The sequence below is a fragment of the Vidua macroura genome, chromosome 23 (assembly GCF_024509145.1).
Source record: "Vidua macroura isolate BioBank_ID:100142 chromosome 23, ASM2450914v1, whole genome shotgun sequence".
Classification (NCBI taxonomy): Eukaryota; Metazoa; Chordata; class Aves; order Passeriformes; family Viduidae; genus Vidua; species Vidua macroura.
The window spans coordinates 4,391,863-4,411,456 of record NC_071593.1 but is presented as its reverse complement, the minus strand read 5'-3'; the positions used below and the strand labels follow the sequence as shown (position 1 = coordinate 4,411,456).

General features: G+C 46.9%; 1 protein-coding gene and 1 long non-coding RNA gene across 5 annotated transcripts in view; one reads left to right on the top strand and one right to left on the bottom strand.

Annotated features, from left to right (window-relative positions):
* The window catches only part of CAMTA1 (calmodulin binding transcription activator 1), a 237,269-nt gene that overhangs the window by 154,770 nt on the left and 62,905 nt on the right, over positions 1–19,594 (top strand). The window lies entirely within an intron of this gene.
* Positions 2,022–5,206, bottom strand: LOC128818217 (uncharacterized). Its single transcript, XR_008440418.1, has 3 exons — positions 5,119–5,206; positions 2,902–2,939; positions 2,022–2,289 (listed from the first exon to the last, which is right to left on the bottom strand). It is a non-coding gene; the product is annotated as an uncharacterized LOC128818217 (long non-coding RNA).

Below are 19,594 nucleotides of genomic sequence, written 5' to 3'. Positions count from 1 at the left end.
TCCTGACATGTTTCCTCAGCTGCTCTGGCATGTTGTGCTGTAGCAAACCTGAGACTTGGCCTTTTCCAGCTCCTTTCTGGTACCCAACCTGTGCTCACCTGAAGAACAGCTTGGGGTGTGCCAGGTGGTCTGTTCTCAGCTTGTTAGTTGTCTCTAATGTCTTTATTTTTTACCTTCTCCTCATGACAAGATTCAAGAGTGTGAGTCACTGAGTGTGTTGCATCCACCATGTTGTGCCAGTATGATATTCAGTGAGGAAAGGATTTTTTACTCACCCACCTCCTCTGTATTCTCAGGTGTTTCCAGCCCTTGGGTTAAAGGCACAAATGTGTACAGATGAATGTATGCAGCTTACCCATGAGTGAATCCCCGTGCCAATGGCTCCCAGCTGGGAAGACATTGGTGACAGTGCTGTTCCTGAGTTGTACAGAGGTGACCACGTGTTGAGTGTTGACAAAATCTGCCCCAGCTGCAGCTCAGAGCTCAAGTTTGAAGCCAAAGCCCTTTATGGTATTGTTCAAAGCAGAAATCCAATTCTGCTGGTTCCTGTAAGACCCTGTAGGACAGACCTGCCTGTTGTGTGGGATCCCCTGAGAGGAGGGGCAGTGGTGTGATGAGGCAGGAGGGTCAGAGTGATGCCAGTGCCACATCTCACAGCAGCAGCCTGTCTCCTCCAGGTCTGGTGGGCAGAGTTGCAGTGATGGTGCTCTGGGAAGGCTCTTCCCAAGGTGTTCCCCTGCCCCACTGGAGGCTCCACATCACATCCCCTCCCTTGCAACGCCTTGGTGTTTAAAGAGGGAGTGTGAGGCTGCCCTGATTAAAATTTAATGAGGCTTGGTATTATTGAGGGCCCTTTAGTGTCATTTCTGCACTCATTGGCAAATAAATACATCAGCTGGCAGTATGGGGGTGAGCCCTGTCCCTGCCAGCTGCCCGTGTGACTGCAGGGCTGCTTCTGCTGGAGATGATGGGCTGAGGACAGAGCTGCTCAGGGCAAGGTGGGCAGCTGGGCGCCTGTTCATTTTCTCTCCAGCAGCTGCTGGAGCAGTGGTTCCCTTTTATTTGTCATTTGCATACTTTAGCCATTGGAATTGAATTTGTGCCCATTAAAACTAAATTGGTGCTGCATGGAATTCTAAATAGACTCTGGCAGAGCAGCCCATTAACTATTGGAGCAGGTTCTGCAGATGCCTCCTCCACAGGCACATGATATGACTGGGAACCACTGCAAAATGTGGATTTTTTTGCATGTTCCCAGGGTAATTGGAGTGCTGATATCAGAGTCAGTGTATTAAAATTTTGAAAGTCACCAACATGGCTCAGAGCTGGGCTTAACTTGCTCTGCTTCAACAAAAGGTGTGGTGCAAACATCTCACCAAATTGTTTTGTATTTCCTTGGGTTTAATACTGTCTTACTGCCATGACCTCAGGGCCCCTGTGCCCCTGGTTCCTTGTGTGAGCCTCTGGCTCTGCTCCGGCACCTTTCGAGGTTGCTCTGCTCCATCCCTGGCAGATCCACTGGCACCTCTGAATCCAGCCATTTCTTCCTCCTCCTCCTGACAGCCCTTCTGCTCTTTGGGGTTCTCACTGGTGTGCCTTTGTCTGCTTTGACTTTGGGTGGGGAGCCCTCTTGGCAAGGACCCCAGAGGCAGACCTGGACCCTTGCCTCCTCAAGGATTGCTTTGTGCTTTCGTCCCAGCCCTCATCCCCATCCCATGCACTGGGTCAGTCTCAGCCCTTTCCTGGAAGAAGTTCAGGGCCCAGGGAGCCCTGCCAGGGCTGGCAGCATGGCTTGCCCAGCAGGTCTGGGAGTAAATGGACTTTGTGTTGGACTTGCTATTAAAATAATCTCTGTTGTTTGGTAGTCTCTGATGAGAAAAGAGAAAATGCTCCTGAGCAAAATGGTGCATCTTGTTTACACATAGGGAATTCAACTTAAAGCTTATATTTTGCAGGAAAAAAAAACAAAACAACATGTTCAACCAACCAGAGATTCTACAGCAGAGTTTATGAGACCAGGCTTGGCTGCTTGGTCCTGGTTCCAGCCAGGATCCTCAAATTCTGTTGAATTATGTATTGGATATCTTAAATGATTATGAAATAAGTGAATCACACTGGTATTTTTCCAGTGTTAGGCCCTTCTCAGCAGTTTTTGCTCGAGACACTTCCTCAGCGTGCCTCCATCGAGCCCTTGGGTTCAGTTTATTTTGCTTGTCTGCATGCGTGGGTCTGTGCAGGATGAAACAGCCAAGAAACTTCCTCTTTTGAGCCCAGGGAGATGGGTCAGCACTGCACAGACACAGACATCCCTTTGAGGTTTTTTCCCTGCTGGAGCCACATCTGTTCCTGGGGTGTCCACAGAGGCTTTGGAGCCTTCCAGGCCGAGGGATTTCTCTCAAATGTGGCACAGTGCCCCAGCAAGGTGGGATGACCCACCATGGCCCCAGGTGACCAATCTCCATCTCGTGGTCCTTCCTTATGTAATAATAAACCCCACACTACAGGCACTGCTCTGCAGTGAATAAATTCAGCTGCCCTGCTCTGCTGAGCCCAAGCACGACCTGCCCAGTGCCCTGTGCTGCTGCTGCCAGGCAGTGGAGGGGGAGAGCACAGCAGCTCAGAGCAGCCCAAAGCAAAATTTCTTCAAGAATTTGATATAAAGTGGCCAACCCGACTCCTTTGTAATTGCTTTGAATCCAATTAATGCTGCCTGAGTAGATGTTAGGAATTATAAAGAGGAATCCAAGTCTGAGCTTGTCACCTAAACTATGATAATATTCCTTCAAAGGAGGCACATTTGCAAACATTATTAATTACCTGGGGAAGAGCTCAGGATTTCAGCTGAATTAAGGGGGGAATGTATTTTTGTGATTTTGTGTTTGATTGAGAGCAAGAGATTACCTTACTCTGGAACAATGGAGCAGTTCTTTGTCACAGACCTGGCAGCAAAACACAGGGAATTAGTCTGTGCCAAGTCCCCCGCCCCCAAAACCAATTTACTGGGAAGGACATTATGCCAGGAATTACCTGGGGCCAGAAGAGCTTTTAAAAGTGTTTAGCATGGGCTTCTCTAATCAGAAAAATCCAGGAGCACAGAGCTAAAATTTGTCTCTTTTTGTTTTCCATGAAGTGCTGCTTGGCTTTGAGGTGTGCTGGATTTGTTTGGTTGTGTTGTTCTTGGGGTGGGCTATGGGTGCCATACTGGAGTCCTCAAAAAAAGAACCCAAAAAACTAACAAACAAAAAAAAAATTCAGGTGCTGACACAGGGCAGGAACCTGTTCTGAAGTGCCAGACTTTGTGCGTGATCACTGGAAATCTTTTATGGAAAGTATCTACCCACACAAACGTGTGAATTTGCATGTCATGTAGGCAAAACGCAGCAGGCTGACTTGGACAGAAGTTCATGAGAGCTCGGTGGCAGCAGTGTGTGACTTCCCAAGGCACTGCTCGCCAGGCGCCCTGAGCCTTGCTCTGCAGAGCAGGTTTGAGTTTTAGGGACGGGAGGGCTGGTCTGTGACAGAGCAGCTGCTGATCCTTTGCCTGCTGGCTGTCTCTTGACTGGTTGGAGCAGTGAGTGTCTCAGAGCTGGTTTGCTGCAGGTGGGAACCACCAAAGGTCCTGAGAGGAGCTCGGTGTTACCCCTCATGAACCAACAGGCACTGGCACTGTGAGAGCTGCTCCGGTGGCGCTGACAAGCACCCCCCACCCAAAACGTGGTGTCTGCTTCCACTCTGTATCAGGAATGGTGTGGCCAGCAGGAGCAGGGAGGTCATTCTGCCCCTGTACTCAGCACTGGTGAGGGCACACCTCGAGCGCTGTGTCCAGCTCTGGCCCCTCAGTTTGGGAAGGACATTGAGATGCTCGAGTGCGTCCAGAGGAGGCAACGAGGCTGGAGAGGGGCTGGGAACACAAACCCTGTGAGGAACCACTGAGGGAGCTGGGGGTGCTCAGCCTGGAGAAAAGGAGACTCAGGGGTGACCTCATCACTCTCTACAGCTCCTGAAGGGTGGCTGTGCTCAGGTGGGGTTGGGCTCTTTCTCCAGGAACTGACAGAACCAGAGGACACAGCCTTAAGTTCCACCAAGGGAAATATAGGTTGGATATTGGGAAAAAGTTTTTTTACAGAACGAGTGATAAAGTTCTGCAATGGCTGCCCGGGGAGGTGGTGCAGTCACCATCCCTGGGTGTGTTTAACAAAGCCTGGATGTGGCACTGGGTGCCAGGGTTTAGTTGAGGTGTTGGGGCTGGGTTGGACTTGATGATCTTGAAGGTCTCTTCCAACCCAGTCATTCTGTGAATTCTGTAAACGACTGGCAAAATGGCAACATACACCTGCAAAACTGGATGATCTCCTTCTGCTCAAAAGGAAATGGAAATAGATGGGAAATAGGAAGAGTAGGACACTAAGAACATCAGTAGAGTCTGGAATAATAAATTAACAGATTACAAGCTATCAATCCACCTGTCTAGGCTGTGCCTATGTCAAAAGCACAAACACATTTGCTCATTAAGCCCAAATCATGTTCACAATTATTTTTCAAAGCGTTTTCAGGAAAGTAACAGTAATTAATAATCTTTAAAGTTTGTGCAAGTGCCAGTCATGCTGAGGTTTCCTGGTGGAGCAGGCCCCAGCCCTGCTCTGGGTGGGTGTTCCTCACATGTGGAATGCATTCCTGAAACCCACTTGGGCAAAGCACAGCACACACACCCATCAGAGGAGCAGAGCTGGCTGCCCTGCCTGTGCCAGTGCAGTGTGTTCCCAGAGAGCTGAGACCATGAGGTAGGAGGCTATTTATGGCTCTGTCTGCCTTGGGGAGTGTGCTTGAAATTAAGATGGTGCTGATGAATGGAAAAAGGAGAGAGAAAGGCTCAGAGGGCCCTGGACTGGGGTGCTGTCAACATGGAAGTGTTCTTTGAAGAACTCTTTAGCCAGTGATGAAATGGCATCCAGCACCCCATTCAGGTGTCTCAGGGCAGGGGAGGGCAGGAGGTTGTAACACAAGAATTAGGGGTCCCATGCCATTAATTTCTTGGCTGAGGCATCCAGCAATACCTGTAAAGTTACATGTCACCATTTTACTGTATTCAATCTAGACATAAAGGACATTACTACTTACCATTATTTAAGTAAAGTTAAGACTGTTCCCTGGGTTTGCTGACAGTTTTGCCATGCACCCTGTAGGAAAGCTGGGCTCATTTTTACTGCCTCCATTCACCCACCGTCAAGTAACCGTAAACATTCCATAGTGGCAGTTAACCACCCGTGTTCTGTGATGTTGTGTCCTGTCAGTACACAAGTGTTACACATGCTGCGTGTCCCAGGACAGCTCTGGGAAACTGATAAATGGTGACATCCATGTTTGCTTTCCTTTCCCATGAGGGTGCTCTAATCCTGCTGTGTTTTTGTCACAGCATCTGGGATCTTGCCTGCCCCAAGGGCACGGCTCCAGGCCACCAGCAGAGCACAGCAGCAGCCACACAGCACACTGAGCTGGCAGTGCAAGGCACTCCCTCCCCTCTCCTCTCCAAAAACAGAACCAGAGAACACAGACTGCTTTCCCTGTGCATGGAGTTAGTGATCTGGTTTAATTCCAGCTGAGAAACCAGGGCAAGGAATATACATCAACAGTGTACATGTTCTAAATTGCCACAATCAAGCTTAAATTCTTTTTATTCTTCACTGTAAACCTGTCCTGAAGTAGGTTAGTGGATCAGAGCAGATCTGCTCTATATTATTTATAGGTTTCTTTTGGTTCTTGCTGCTTGGCTGGATGCTGCTAGAGGACTCCATGTTCCAGCAGTCTTTCTCTTTGCTGCCGCTTTAAAACTTTCTATTTTTGTCTGTAGGAATCCCATCTCCCCAGCTCCCTTCTCTGCTAAATTCAGCACACTGGCAATGCTGAAAGTCTTTCATCGTATGCTGTGCCAAGATCTGACTACGGCGCAAAGTGCTGCACTGTTCTGCTTGTGTGTGAGCACAGGCAGTGCCCAGCACTGGCACCGGTGTTCCCCGGTGCTTCTGGGGCCCGTGTCCTTCAGGGGATGTCTTCAGGGAAAGCTGCTGTCCAGTGTGAGGAAAATGCTTTGGCTGGGATATTCCTGCCCAAGTGTGGTTGCCTCTCTGAGCCAGATAACCTTATGTTCAGGAGCATTTGCAGCAAAAGCAATCGGTGTCTTTGGCTATGAGATTATTCAGCAGCTCAGGCAGCAGCCCAGCACAGGGCTGCCCTCCCACAGCCTGAGGCAGGAGCCCTCAGCATTTTTACCAACTCTTGTAATTGAAACCCACTGAGAAAGTGAAGAGACTCTACGCATCAGCTGAATGTGATAGGCAGGGTAGGGCTGCATAATTTATAGACCTGCATTTCTTTTTGATGAGATTTTTGAGTCTAAAAGCTCTGGGAAGAGAGTGCTATTTTTTATTGCATCTCTGAACTCAAATTATGTCAGATTTTGTGGGCACAGTCTGTGCTTGTTAAAAAAAAACCCACCAAAGTGCAGCCTCAGATTGCTCTGGCTCATGAGCACTGCTGGTCCTGCTCCATGCAGAGTAAACTAGCTCCTCACACTCCCATGGATTAGTTCCTCCATATCCAGAGGGAGCTCAGGCATTCACAGCGTGCCAGGGATTACAGCACATCACCAGGTGCTGGTCCTGCTCGGCCGCAGGATGTCTGGGTGGCCAGGGGCCAGTTGCTCCCTGCTGTGTACAGAATCACAGGATCCAGCCGTGTGCTTTTAAATGATTTGGCTGGGGTTGCCCGTGTGCTTGGTATCTCTCTGTCCCAGGCCCCTTTTCCGTGTATTGCATGATCTGCCTCGACTTTGGTCTGTGACAGCTTCTTGGAGCAGCCACCAGCACCTTCCTTCCAGGTGCTCGGTGGCCCGTGGCTGGTGCAGTGGTGTGACACTGATCACACCTTCATTCCCCCCCACGCTGTAACCTCTGAGAGGAAGGAAATTCGGGATCACCCTCCGCTGTTCTGCACGTCGAAGGTCCTTGTGTGGCAGGTGCAGGTGCACTTGTTGCTTTGAGTAAACAGCAGCACATCATCCCAGGAAATTCTGGTCTCACTGCAGAGGTGGGTGCCTGGTGGTTGGAGTGCTGGAGGCTTTTGGAACAAGGGCTCTCTTTTTGAGTTGATTATTCTGAGTGAATCATTGCAGGCAGTACTGACTGAGGTCAGAGAGGCTGATATTGCCAGCTGCACTGATCTGTAAGGATTTGAGAGACATACTGATATTTTCTGGAGATAAACCACTAGAAATAGGGAAAATGTTATAAAACTGTGGCCCAAGTTCCTGTTCCCTTATCTCTGTGTGAGTGTTGTCAAGAGTTTAAAATATACGTGTGATAAAGCAATTCCTGGAGCAGTTGCAGTGACAGTGTGTCCTGAAAAGCATCTCCCCCTTTGTTGGGAGTGGGAAGCCAGAAAAGCCATGCCACTGGGATGGGAATGTCACTGGAATTGGTCAGACTGCTGTTGGAGCACAGGGCGCTCTGGATAATGAGCCAGCAAGAATCAAAACCTTTTAAAATGTATATTTTTAATGGAGCTGGGAAACAGGGACAAAATAGGAAAGCTGTTTCTGAGTCCTGCAGGCACTTGGGGGGTGGTTAGGATGTCATTAGAGGGAGTCATAGGTTGTCAGTGTTTCTCCTAATCTGGAATTGAAGTCAAGAGCAAAAACTTGACATAAAAACAAAGAACAGAGGAATTGGATAAAACCAAGTGCATCCTAATCCTGTGTCACAGCCCTGTCCGAGATGCTGCGGGTGGTGCTGGATGGTCCTGTTCAACAGGGGCTGGATGGGGAGACATCACTTCTGGAAAGGCCCTGTTTAAAGGAAATAGAAAAGGTCAATATTAACAGATTAGGAAAAGACAAATGGCAGTGCTGTACAAATACTGTGTCAGATGAGGAATTGTTCCCAAAACTCTAGATAAGACAGTTCTGTCCTTTTTATCTGGTAGTACTGAATAAGAGGACAATGAATTTTGCTAAAGAGCAACACAAGTTAAATCTGATTTAAGGACAGGAAATACAGTGACACTGTTGCAAGATGTCATTCCCTTCTCAAGCATGGTAAACTCAAAAATGGAATGAATATGTGTGGATGGCGAGAGAATCCAGGGAAATAACAAGCAACCTTGTTAGGGGGACTGCCAGAAGGGACATCAAAACCTGGATCTTTCTGGACTGCCTGCAGTTCTGGAGCCCTTCACAGCTTTTTGTCTGTGTCCTGCTGTGTGACCTTCTTCCCTCCCATGCCACAATGCTGTTTTAGCTCTCTAGATGAATTTCCTTCTGTCTCAGGTCTAACCTGCTGCCACCCATCATTTCTACTTTGCTTGAAATTCACCTGTCAGGGCCCATGGCAGCCATGACGTGGATGTGTGGAGGAGTATCCCTGGTGGGGCAGTGTTGATTTGCACTGAAGGGCAGGCACTGTGCTCCCAAAGCAGCCTGCCAGTCCTCCCCAGTTAGGGTGATGGTTTTCCTTGTGAGGCTGGGGCATCACTGCTCCCTGCAGTGAGCTGTGCAAAGATAATTCAAGTCAGCAGCTGAAGATTCATCAGGGCTGCTGGAATCCTTCCAGTGGTGCTGAGCAGACAGAGGTGCTGGCCTGGAGCAGGTGCTGCTGTGGGCCCGTGTGGGGTGGGACCCCTGCACTGTCCCATCCTCGGTGCCACAGTGGCAGGGGTCTGCTCTGTGCTGGGGGTGTCCTGGGGTGTCCTCCCTCTGCTCTTCATATTCATCCTGTTAACAAATGGTATCCCTCATCATCAAAATATTTTCCATAGGCCCTCTGGTGATCGCATGAGCAGTATCAGAAGTCATTAATTCTGAAATGTGGGCTCCAGGGCACACTTAGGGCAAATAAATCCTTAAACCTTTCCTTGTCAATGCCTCCCCTGTCAGGCAGGTGCTGAGCTGTCATTCACAGCCTACAGCCCTCCTCAACAAGCAGCTGCAGCATTCCTCCTCTGCATGTCCTGGTGAAGCCAAAAGGGCAGAAGAGTCCCTAAGGGCTCCCAGCAAAGCACTTTTTTCCCCCAAGATAAGTATTTCTACAAAGGACTGTGGCAAGGTGGCTGGCATTCATACTCCTTTAAACAAAAATCATAACTGATGTGTTATGTGAGCAGTGGTGTTTTTTTTTTTTAAATTTATTTCTGCTGATGGATTCTCTAACGTATTTTGAATGTAATTTGGGATTATTAGTGACTTCCAAGGTGTCAAAGGGTTCAAACTGCCTGGTTGAGGCTATTACTCTGAGCAGCAGTTGGAGGAGGGCTTTCCCATCTGATGAATTTTGCTTACCAAGCAGGGAGGCAATACCTAATATTCAGGGAAAAGCCTAAATCTGGCCTATGGAAAGGAACGAGTTCTTTCTGAAGTGCTTCAGTGCTGAGACACATCTAAATCAAGTTATTGGGCAAGGGGTTGTTCTGTGCCATGGGGCAAGCAGCTTCCTGTGAACACTAACTGCGTGTGATGCCTGAGCCGAGTACCCTTCAGAGCTGCTTAACAGCTTCTCTTTTCCATTTTGGTGATATCTTCCTAAATTATACATTAAACTTATCAGGCTGAGTAATGCATCACAGCTTCCCCATGTCAGACTTAATGTTCCTTACTCAGCTGCAGCTTTGTGTTTGCCTTTCCCTTCCGTTTATCATCAGGCAAACCCCGGGTGCTCCTCTCCAGGAGCTGCCTGCCTGCAGGAGCCAGGTGCTGGGGGCTGCCCCATCCCAGGGCAAGGCTAGCTCATGAGAGCACGACCTGCCATGCTGCAAAAGGGTCCTGGCAAATGCTGAGCCCATGGAACTCATGCTGCTGCCCTGGGGGATGTGGGTGCTTTGCTGCAGGTGGGGGTTTGTGTTGGTGAATAAATTAAAATAACACCCTAACAATCTCAGTGAGCAGCACACAGGGAGAGTGGTCACAGCAGTGTGCTGGCACTGGAGGTTGTGGGTGACAAGGGACTGACACTGTGGCTGTTGGGATTTTAGGTGCTACAGGAAAAACAAGTCATTTGCTACTTTTCTTTGCCAATATGTCTGAAGACAGATAGTATTTAGTTAAGTGCAGCTCTGAAATGGAAACTCAAGCAATTTTCTTTCAGTGGTTTCTCAGATCATTGCACAGCAAGATGCAGCTAAGGAGAAAACACTTCTCTTGGTTTTAAGTGCTCTGTGTTAATGCTGGTGTCTTCTGCACAATTACCAGGTTTTGTTGCTGTAATTCTGTGCAAGGAGGAATTCCTAATTTTAGGGTTTTTCTTCTTGTTTTGTGGGCCATTTTATATTTCTTCTATTGGCTGTTAGTGCCTCACTCCCAGGAGATGGACTGAGTTCCTTCTGTTTCCTTCCTGCCTCTCCCTTGAGCTCCCTCTGTATCAGCCCCCTGTCTGAACCCGGGGTCCTTTGGCCACATCAGGCCCTTCGATGTGCAGATGCTGTGCAGGACTGCTGCTGTTTGAAGCAGTCTTTCTTTATTGCTCTGTTTAATTTTATTCTGATGTATATATAAATAATTGGATGCCTTTAGTAGGCTGCAGCTATACTCCTGGGTTATATATCCACCAGTTTTCTCCTCCTTTTTTTTTTTTTCCCTCAGAAGTCAGGAGGCAGCTGTGGGAATCAGTGCTGCTCTTTTAATAAATGAAGTCACTCCAACGCCTGTAGCACCTGAGTGGGTTTTTCTGAACAGCACAGCTTTTTCTATTTGTAACACACTTTCACCTTATTATGTTTACATTCTATAGCAAAACAATGTATGTTTTCAGCATAATTAATCAGTATAATTATATGTTATTTCCAGTGTCAGGTTCAGCCGAAGAACTGATTCAGGGTAGTGATTAGCCCTCTCAGCAGCGATGGGGATGGAGAGCTAATCTGTGCTGAAAACTCTGATTTTGAAAGATGCCGTTTATATTATAAATTGAATATTTCCTCTGAATGGCCTCAACCAATTTGAATAGAAATGTATTTATACCTGATGGCAGCGCACCGTGTTTGTTTTAGGTTCCAGCTTTGCTTCTGTTTGCAGAGGCTGCCATTACTCAGACAGGGCCTGAGTCTTTTTTAACAGGACCTCTGGCCCTTTGATTTTGCCTGAAGTTACACCAAATGAGCTGCAGTTGTTTACCTCTGCACAGTCTTCATCTTCTCTGATCCCTAAAAAAAAAATAGTAAAGTCCTTGAATATTCTGTGGTTCTGTAATACTGTTTTTGGACAGTGCAGCAAGAGCTCCTACATGAGCTGTGTGTGTGTGGCTTGTGGTGTGTCCCTCCACACAGAGAACTTCTTGACCCCTTATAAACTTCATGAGACAGGTTCAAGGTTCATTGCAAAAATGGAAAGAGTTGTTGATTTCTTATTTTCTATAATTTCAGCATTTTAGAATAGGAAGCATTTAACACACACAAAGCTCCAAGAGAGCTTTCATTTGCTGTTTCAGTCTTTTAGAAAGTACAATTATACAGGAAGGAAGTTCCCACATTGCAAAAAAGTTCAGATCAATTAAAACAATTTACTTTGTTGCTAATGATTCCAGACCATTCTAATTTACTGGTAAATAAGTGGCTTCAAAAGCATCTTCATTCAGTGAGTACACAGAGGAAATATTAATGGGTTCTTGGGTAAATTAGGTCTTGTTTTGGTCACAGACTCTCCCTGCAAACCTTTCTGTGCAGGTTTGCCACACAGCCTGAGGAATTCCAGCTTTTAGAGGGAGCTACAGTTTCTGATGGGTTTTAGCATTCAGAAGAACAGAGGTAATGGGGGGTGGCATGGGCTGGCACAGCCAGAGTGGACAACCAGTGTTAACAAGGTGCAGTGCGTCCCTCTGTGTGTGTAACAGACCACTGGGTTTGTGCTGATGCTCAGCAGAGGTGAGACAATAAACAGCAATTACTGGGCAGTTTTTATATTGGCCACAAATGTATTTTGTGGAGCCTTTTGAATGTTCTTTCAAAATGGACCTTTTTTTAGCAGAACTTAACAGTGTTAAAAAACATGACTCGGTGCTGTTTTTGTCAGGGTCTCACTTATCCTGTGGACAAGTTTGCTGCAGTTTCAATTTGCCTGCTTGGAAAATTGGCTGTCACATGCCAGGGACAGCCAGATCTGTCAAGCTCCACACAGTTTTCCTTTATTAGCTCTATTGGGTTTATTGCTTTTCGTATGCTCTGAGGGATGATGGTTGTTTAGTGACAAGAACCTGAAAAATCATTCAAGTTGACAATGCTTTTTAGATTTCATTTTTTCCTTGTGTCTCTATCTATAAAACAGAATGACTTGAGGACACGGTGAACATTGTGGGGAGTTTGCTCTGTTGCTGAGAACATGCCTTCCAGCTCTGGGCTCTGCTGTTGTTACCATCCCCACATCAACCAAACTGCAGTAATGGGCATTTCACCTGTCCTGCTGCAGCTTCTGGTGTGGCAGGGATGGGCTTTGGTTTTCAGCAAACAGGCTCTAATCTCCTTAGGCGTGATGGTTGCTCCAGTCATTTCCAAATTGTGTGTGCAAGTTGGGATGAAAGATTTTTCTGATATTTTCCAGGTTCTTGCAGCTTACTGAGCCAGCTGAAACATTTCTGACATAACACCAAAACATCAGGAAACCTGGAGAAGAGAGCATTCCAAATAGTGGTGATGGAGGATCTCCTCTGGCACGGGTATTTCTGCCTAAAGAGGGGAACGCTGTGTTCCTCAGAGAGTGTTTTCCCAGCACAGAGTCAAAAGGAGGCTCTGCAGGGAATCCCTGTGTTCACCCACGCTGGTTTTGTTGCCTGTGATCTCATTACACATTCCTTTACAGGTTCCTTAGTGCTCCCTGGTGTGGCAGGCAGACAGCACATGCCATGTGAGGTACCTGTTCCTCAGGGGGGGCCCAGCAGGACATGGTGTCCCTTGTGCTTTCACATCACAGCATCTTCAGGGTTTGGGAATAGCATCATCAGCTGTTGCATGTGTAATGAGAACAGAATCCCCTTGGCTGTTCTCTGCTCCATCTCTGGCTCTGAACTCGTTGTGGAGGAAGGATGGCAGTGCTGTAACCACTTCACTGGGGCAGTGGGCACTGCTGGTCCTGGCAGACACAGTGAGAGTGTCCAGCCCTGCACAGGGCACCTGCACTTCTGGTGTGTGTCCTTCTGAGAGTGAGGAGGAATAACATGGGGAATCCTGGTGACTTGAATTCCTGCTGTAGCTGACGTTTCCTCGCTCTCTGCAGCTGTGGCAGGTGATGGAAATGCCTCTGATGGCAATAGAAATGTTCCTGATGAAGGGGAGAAGGCAGCTGCAGCTCCTGTGTCTGTGCCAAGATGAAAATCTTCATCGTTGAGTGGTTTGCAAAGGCACAACTGCAGTCACCTCAAATCATGCTGTTGCTGAGTGAGCACCAGCTCTCCATTCCAGCAGTATCAGAGAGAAATGATCTGTGGCTGGATGAGTGAAGTCACTTATCTCCAGCAAAAAACAGGAGGCACCTGGGCAGGGTCTCTGACTCAAGCAGCCTTTGCTGGTGGAATAAAAGGCAGAAAACCTATGTGGAGTACGTGCAAAGGCTAAAATGTGGGTGGGCATGTAAGACTCTCAATATTCTGCTAAAAACAGCCCTACCAGCAGTCACGTGTGGCATGCTTAAAACAGACCCTCAGATCAGTCCTCATGGTGTCTGATGATCAGATCTGAGAGGTCCAAGCTGAAGAACAAAACCTGGTCTGTCCTTTGTTTGAAGGACAGCAAGAAAAGGGTCTCCATTTGTCTTCCATGTTCTGTGCAGACAGAAAAAAAAAGGAAAAAGCAGTAAGTTGGAAAATGCACCGAGAGCTCTTGAGCCTGGATAGTGCAGAGTATTGCTGTTTCTGGGGTTTCAAGGACTCTTGTCATAAGCTGTTCATTCCTCAGTGTTACCTCTCTTAGATGCTTCTTCAGATGCATTGATGCCTAAGCTCAGAAACCCCTTTGATCTGTGCTTACTTTGCTGAGCATTTACCAACTTAAAAGTGCCCATGTTAAACTTTAATATTCCCATGTCTGGCACTAGATGTTCCAACTACTGCTGCTTTTTTGGGATGTCTCAGAAGATACCAGTGTATGTAGCTGGGTCAAGTAGCTGATGGGTGAAATGAGCAATGACTGGCTGCGTGTAATAGTCTGCATCTGTTACTGAAATTCAGAAGCTTTCCTGCCTTTTTGTATTTTGTAAGGTGTGCAATGTCATAGGCGTTGTGTGTTCTTTTCTCTTGCTGATGTGAATGTACATCACAGGCAGCAGCACTTAGTGTACAAAATATCTCAGCTTCATAGTCACATTTGGCAAGTAGATTAAAAAAAAAAGGGGGGGGGAGGGAATTTCTGCATTTAACAGCAACTGCATTGCTGTTTGTTGTACTCTTCAGAAGGCATTGCCAAAACTTCACTCTTTTTCTTGGGGCATACTGTGAAATAAAAAGATGAGGGAGACTCTTGAGGAGAGATGCAGCCATGGAGTTACCAAAGAAATCAATGACTCTCATGTGCCACATCTCCAAATGCTCGCCTGATAAATTTGCGCTCACTACTTAAAAATCTAATTGGGTGAAGTGCTGGTATCTGTCATCAGCTCAGCCTGAGCCCAAGGGCTAAACAATGCTCACCTTTCTCTGCTTAAATGACACAGCTTTGGAGGTTATCAGGGCACTGTCGTGTGCTGGGAGATCGCCAGGCTGCTCCTGGGCAGTGAATTTGAGACTGATGGATTGGGCTGAAAGGCAGTTTGCTTTGCTGTAGCAACTTCTGCTCCTCCCTGATAACATCTCCCTTAGCAGCCAGGTCGCTTGCTCTGACTTGGCATTTTGAGGCAGGATGGGCTCACTATCCAATTTACCATTCTTTGCTCTTAGTTTGTGAAAGAGAGACCTGATTTGGGGTAAAAAGGAGCCAGGAAGGAATGAGTGCCCCTCCCTTGACTTGAGCTCAGAGTCGTGCTGGCACTGACCAGAGCTGTTTGTGCACCCTGGGAGTGCGTCTGTGCTTGCTCTGACATAGTGAAACAGAGGAACAAAATCCATTTGTCAGATTTCCCCAAGAGAAAGCTGAATGCCTACACGGCCAGAAAGGAGTCAGAGTCCTTGGAAAGGTCTGATAAGGAGATAATTCCACTCTCATTAGCAGGTCAGAGAAGCCCCTCTGAGCCACACAGCAGCACTGGTGGGGGTCACATTTCCTTTTAAGATTCCAAGGCATCCACATGAGAGCCTCCACGTGTATGTGGAGGAGGCCCAGAGAGCTGGGCTGTCTCCCAGCCTACAGCAGGAGTGCTGAGATGCTAATCCCTGTTTGTTAATCCCATTGTATGCTGAGTGGTAGTGAAGAAGAAAGAAGGTTGCCTTTTAATCTTACTCTTTCAATTCAGAAGAAATTCAAGTCTGATACTCCCTTTTTTGCTTTAGGATTTGATGTCTCTTTTTTAAAGTGCTGCCTCAGTTCCCAGCTGGCTGCTGTGGAGCCCTTTCAGGACACAGTGGCTCGTGAGTCACAGCCAGCAGCTGCAGGGAGAATGGAGGGAGGCATGTCCTTGATATGGCAGTTTGGGGTGTCCCTGGTACCTGCCCATCTTTTCCTCTGGGCACAGCCCAATGCTGCTTAGCTTTTATGCACCTTTTGTTTGGATCCTCCACTTTGTGAGCTCTCATATGCAATGCAAAAGTAAAGATGGACTCCAAAAGGAGGAGAACTTTGGATTCACTGGCACTGGGGTTACTTATGTCTGGAAGGATTATCCAAGCACAACAAAACCTTCAGTGAATAACCTGTGTGCTGTATAGCAGTGTTATAAGGGTTTTGCTATAGGAACAAACGTGTTGCAAGACTATCAAAGGCAACATTATGAAAGTGTTTTGAAGGTTATTGATGTTATTCCTCTGGGAATTGTATTACCAGTCACTGATATCAAAAGTAACAAATTTATAGAAGCTATGAATGATAGAGGCCTCAGAGCAAGAGCAAAGAATAAAAATAAAAAGGACTTGTTGGCTTACCATGTAGTGTATAGGCTGGTGGAACATTAAATAGCATTTATCTGCTCTTCCTTCGGGCAGGCATCAGGCTCACACGTGCTTCCTTTCCAGGCACCAGCCCCATGCCCCTGCACTGTGTCTGTGCAGGTGTAGGGAGAGGGCTCAGGGCTGGTGAGCACTGTGAGCACAGCTCCAGCCCCTGGGATGCTGCTGGAGCTGCCATCACCTTCCAGCACTGCAGAGAGCTCCCTTCCTGGTGGGATGAGTGGGGCTGGCAGTCTGTGGCACCCTGGGAAGTGCAGATGGGCCAGCTCTTGGACACATCCTTAGTCCATCGTGCCGCTGCTCTGGGGAGTGTACTCTGGTGTGAGGGGCAATCCCCTTCCAAATGATTTTAAATCATTTTTATATGTACAAAAGTAGCTTGGAGCTTGGTGAAGCTTTAGCAGCATGCTGATGTACAGCATGCCTCTGTAGGGAAAGCTTATCACAAGCTCTCAGTACATTCTCCTGGGCTTTTCTTGTTTGGTATTTGGAAATGTCAGCTTTCTATTACTTGGTCCACCTACAACAATACCAATTAAAAAAGGAAGAAGTGATGCATCTGCAGGTGCCCGTAGAACTCCTCTTAATTCACAGAAATGCATTAATATTTAACAGATAATAGTGTTATTGAGGCAAACTAGGCCATCAGCTTGAGAGAAAAACTTGCACCATCTTCATTCCAACTAGAATTGGAAGCATTCTGTTGATAGAAACTTTGAAAGCACTTGGTGAATGTCAGTGGAGCTTTGAAATTAAAATTTCTTCTTATTTCAGATCAACTGTTATTGTATCTCTGGCTTGGGTGAGCTGGGAAAGGGCAGAAGCCACTTGGGGCATGATTTATAATGCTGGCATTTCTGGCCAGTGATGGGAATGGAAGTGTTCCGAGCTGAGCTCTGCCTGAGCTTGTTTGAAATGCAATGACAGAATTCCCATGTAAAGGTTGCAATAAAAACAGAAAGAGGGAGAAGAGATTCTGTACTTCAGAATGAAAAAAAAAAAAAAAAAAAAGAGAGTCCTCACAAATGTCAGCTGGGGGATCTTTGGCTCAGACTTCTGGGGGAAAATAGTCCAAATGCAGTAGCAAATCTTTTACAGAGCAGCAGCCTGCAAAGAGAGCAGCACTGTTACAGCATTTGCAGTACCTCAATATTTACATTTGTGTCTGTGATTTGTTGGGACTTTGCCTGTGTGTGCATGGGCAGCATGATTCCAAACATGATTTCAAAGTATTCATGCAACTGCAGGGCAGAACTCTGCTCCACATCTCCAGTTTTGGTGGCTGGGAGGTTCCTCACTGGTGCTTTATTGGCAATCAAGCCTTTTCTTTGTGTTACTCTAAAAAGACTGTGTTTTGCTGTTAAATCCAGTAATCCTGATGTATAAATTGGGCTGCATCAGTTGGGAATTTTTTTGAGATGTTCTGAAAATGAAAAGCACAATTCAGGTGTAGGACACTGAAATGTCATGTAGCTTTGATGTTCTTCTCTGCACCACATTCCTTGCAGAAGAAATTCCACTGTTCTGGAAATGGTTGCAGTATACAGGTTTAACATAGGAAAACATAGAGGCACTGTGCAAAGTAAGTCTTCAAAGGTGGAGAGCTGGAGTAGCAGAATATATTCAGTATGGCAAGAGATGTGTGTGCTATAATAAGCCTCATTTGTCAGGAAGAGTATCTCAGAGGAGTTCAAACCCAAAGAAACCTTTGCTTTGCCCTCAGCACTATTGTTTGAAAATCCTCAAGGCTTTTGCAGAATGAATTGTAAAACTGCACAGAGCAAGTGACAGGGAGGAGGAGGAGATGCCTTGGTGATTTCCACAGCAAATCTGTCTCCCTGTAGAGGCAGTGGGTGCTGCATGCAGCAGCTGGGCTAAAGGCAGCTGTTGCTGCTGTTTCACACTTTTCCTGAGCAGGGGTGTTAAGAAGGAGTATCTCTGAGTAAGCTGAAGTAGGGCAGGTGGCTTTCTCCAAGTTTTCTCTGCATGCTTTAATGATGGTTGTGTTTTTTTACACAAGCAGTGGCATAGCTGTAGAAGGCTCTTAACTGAGTTAGACAGCTGCCTCTGACCGACAGCTCAAAGCTATGAAAGTCTCAGGCTGGTGTTTCTAGAATCCAGACAAACAGTAAAAACCATGGGTTGGAGAAGAGCCTTGCTCTGTGGCTGGCAGCCTGGAGCCCACCGTGGTTCTGGGAGTGGGTGGGAGCCAGGCTGTGCTGAGGGATGCTCTGCTCTTGATGCCCTGCCTGCTGGGCAGTGCCAACACCTCAAGTGCTCGAGTGTCCTCAGACCTTCCCATGAAACCACTTTCATGGTCTCTGGGGCAATAAGCAGGACAGGAGACCTCCCTGCTGCATCTCCATCCCTGGGACCTCTGTGTCAGCAGCAAAGCTCCCTGCATGTTCCCAGATAAACAAATGCAGTCCCAACTCATGGCAGAATTATCTTGTCTCTGTCAGCTGCCTGCGTAAGTTAAAGCTTCCAGCTGGGAGAGGTGACACAGATGAAAAGAAATTTCCATTGTCTGGAAGAATAATACCTGTGTGAGAAAGAGAAGTGTCTTTTGTTTTATTTTGCTGCATGTTTCTGGTTGTGTAGCATCATCTTCCTGTTACACCTTTTACTAGCACTAGAGGTATTTCTATGAAAGATAAAAAACATCTCAGAAATCAATTTCTTTTGGAACTTTGGAGGCCAGGAATTACTGCATGTTATTTCTCTGTATCTTTCAAAGTGTACGTTAAGTAAACATGATCCTCAGGAGTATTTAGAGGCAGCTCTTTCTATATAAAATATCTTCAAATGTATCACATTTGGCAATGTATTAGTGAGTGTTTGGTATTTGTTCTATATTAAGACTCTCTCACTTTTCTGCTCACACTATTTAAATGCTGCCTGCTGTGTGTGCTGTGCCCTTACCAAGGTATTGAAGAGGAACTGGGGAACACATTATAAAGTATACAGCCAGATGAAATCTTGGTTCTCTTTAAAACAATTGCAGGAAATCTCGTAATCTCAAAATAATTTTTTGCTTTCCAAGCCTTTCAATACTGCAGTACGTGGAGCTGTATTGTCCTGTAGCCAGTCTTTTGTCTCAAAAATTCTTGAACTTAAACAAAAAAACTCAAAATATTTTGGGCTGAAAAACCGGGAAAATGCCTGTGTTGGAGTTGTGGGCTGGCTGACCTTTTGAGACAAGCATTGTATCTATAGGGTATAAATCTTGAGACCCCAGCCATGGCTGGGAGGTGGGGATGGTGGGGATGGCCACCCCCCCAGAGGGACCCAAAGCTCCTGTACCCAGGCAAGGACAGTGACAAGTGGCATGAGATCCTGAGCGAGTGTGTGTCAGGAGGCTGATTTAACTGCAGTTAAAACCACACCTGCACCAATGTCTCTCTGCCTGGATGACTTCAAGCTATTGGAGGGCCAGAAGTTCCAGCAGCTCTTTTGCCAGCTGGAGCCATGGGGGCCAAGGTTAATTCAAGGTGCTGTGCTGGCTAAAAGGGATTTTCCAGCAGCAGGAGTCC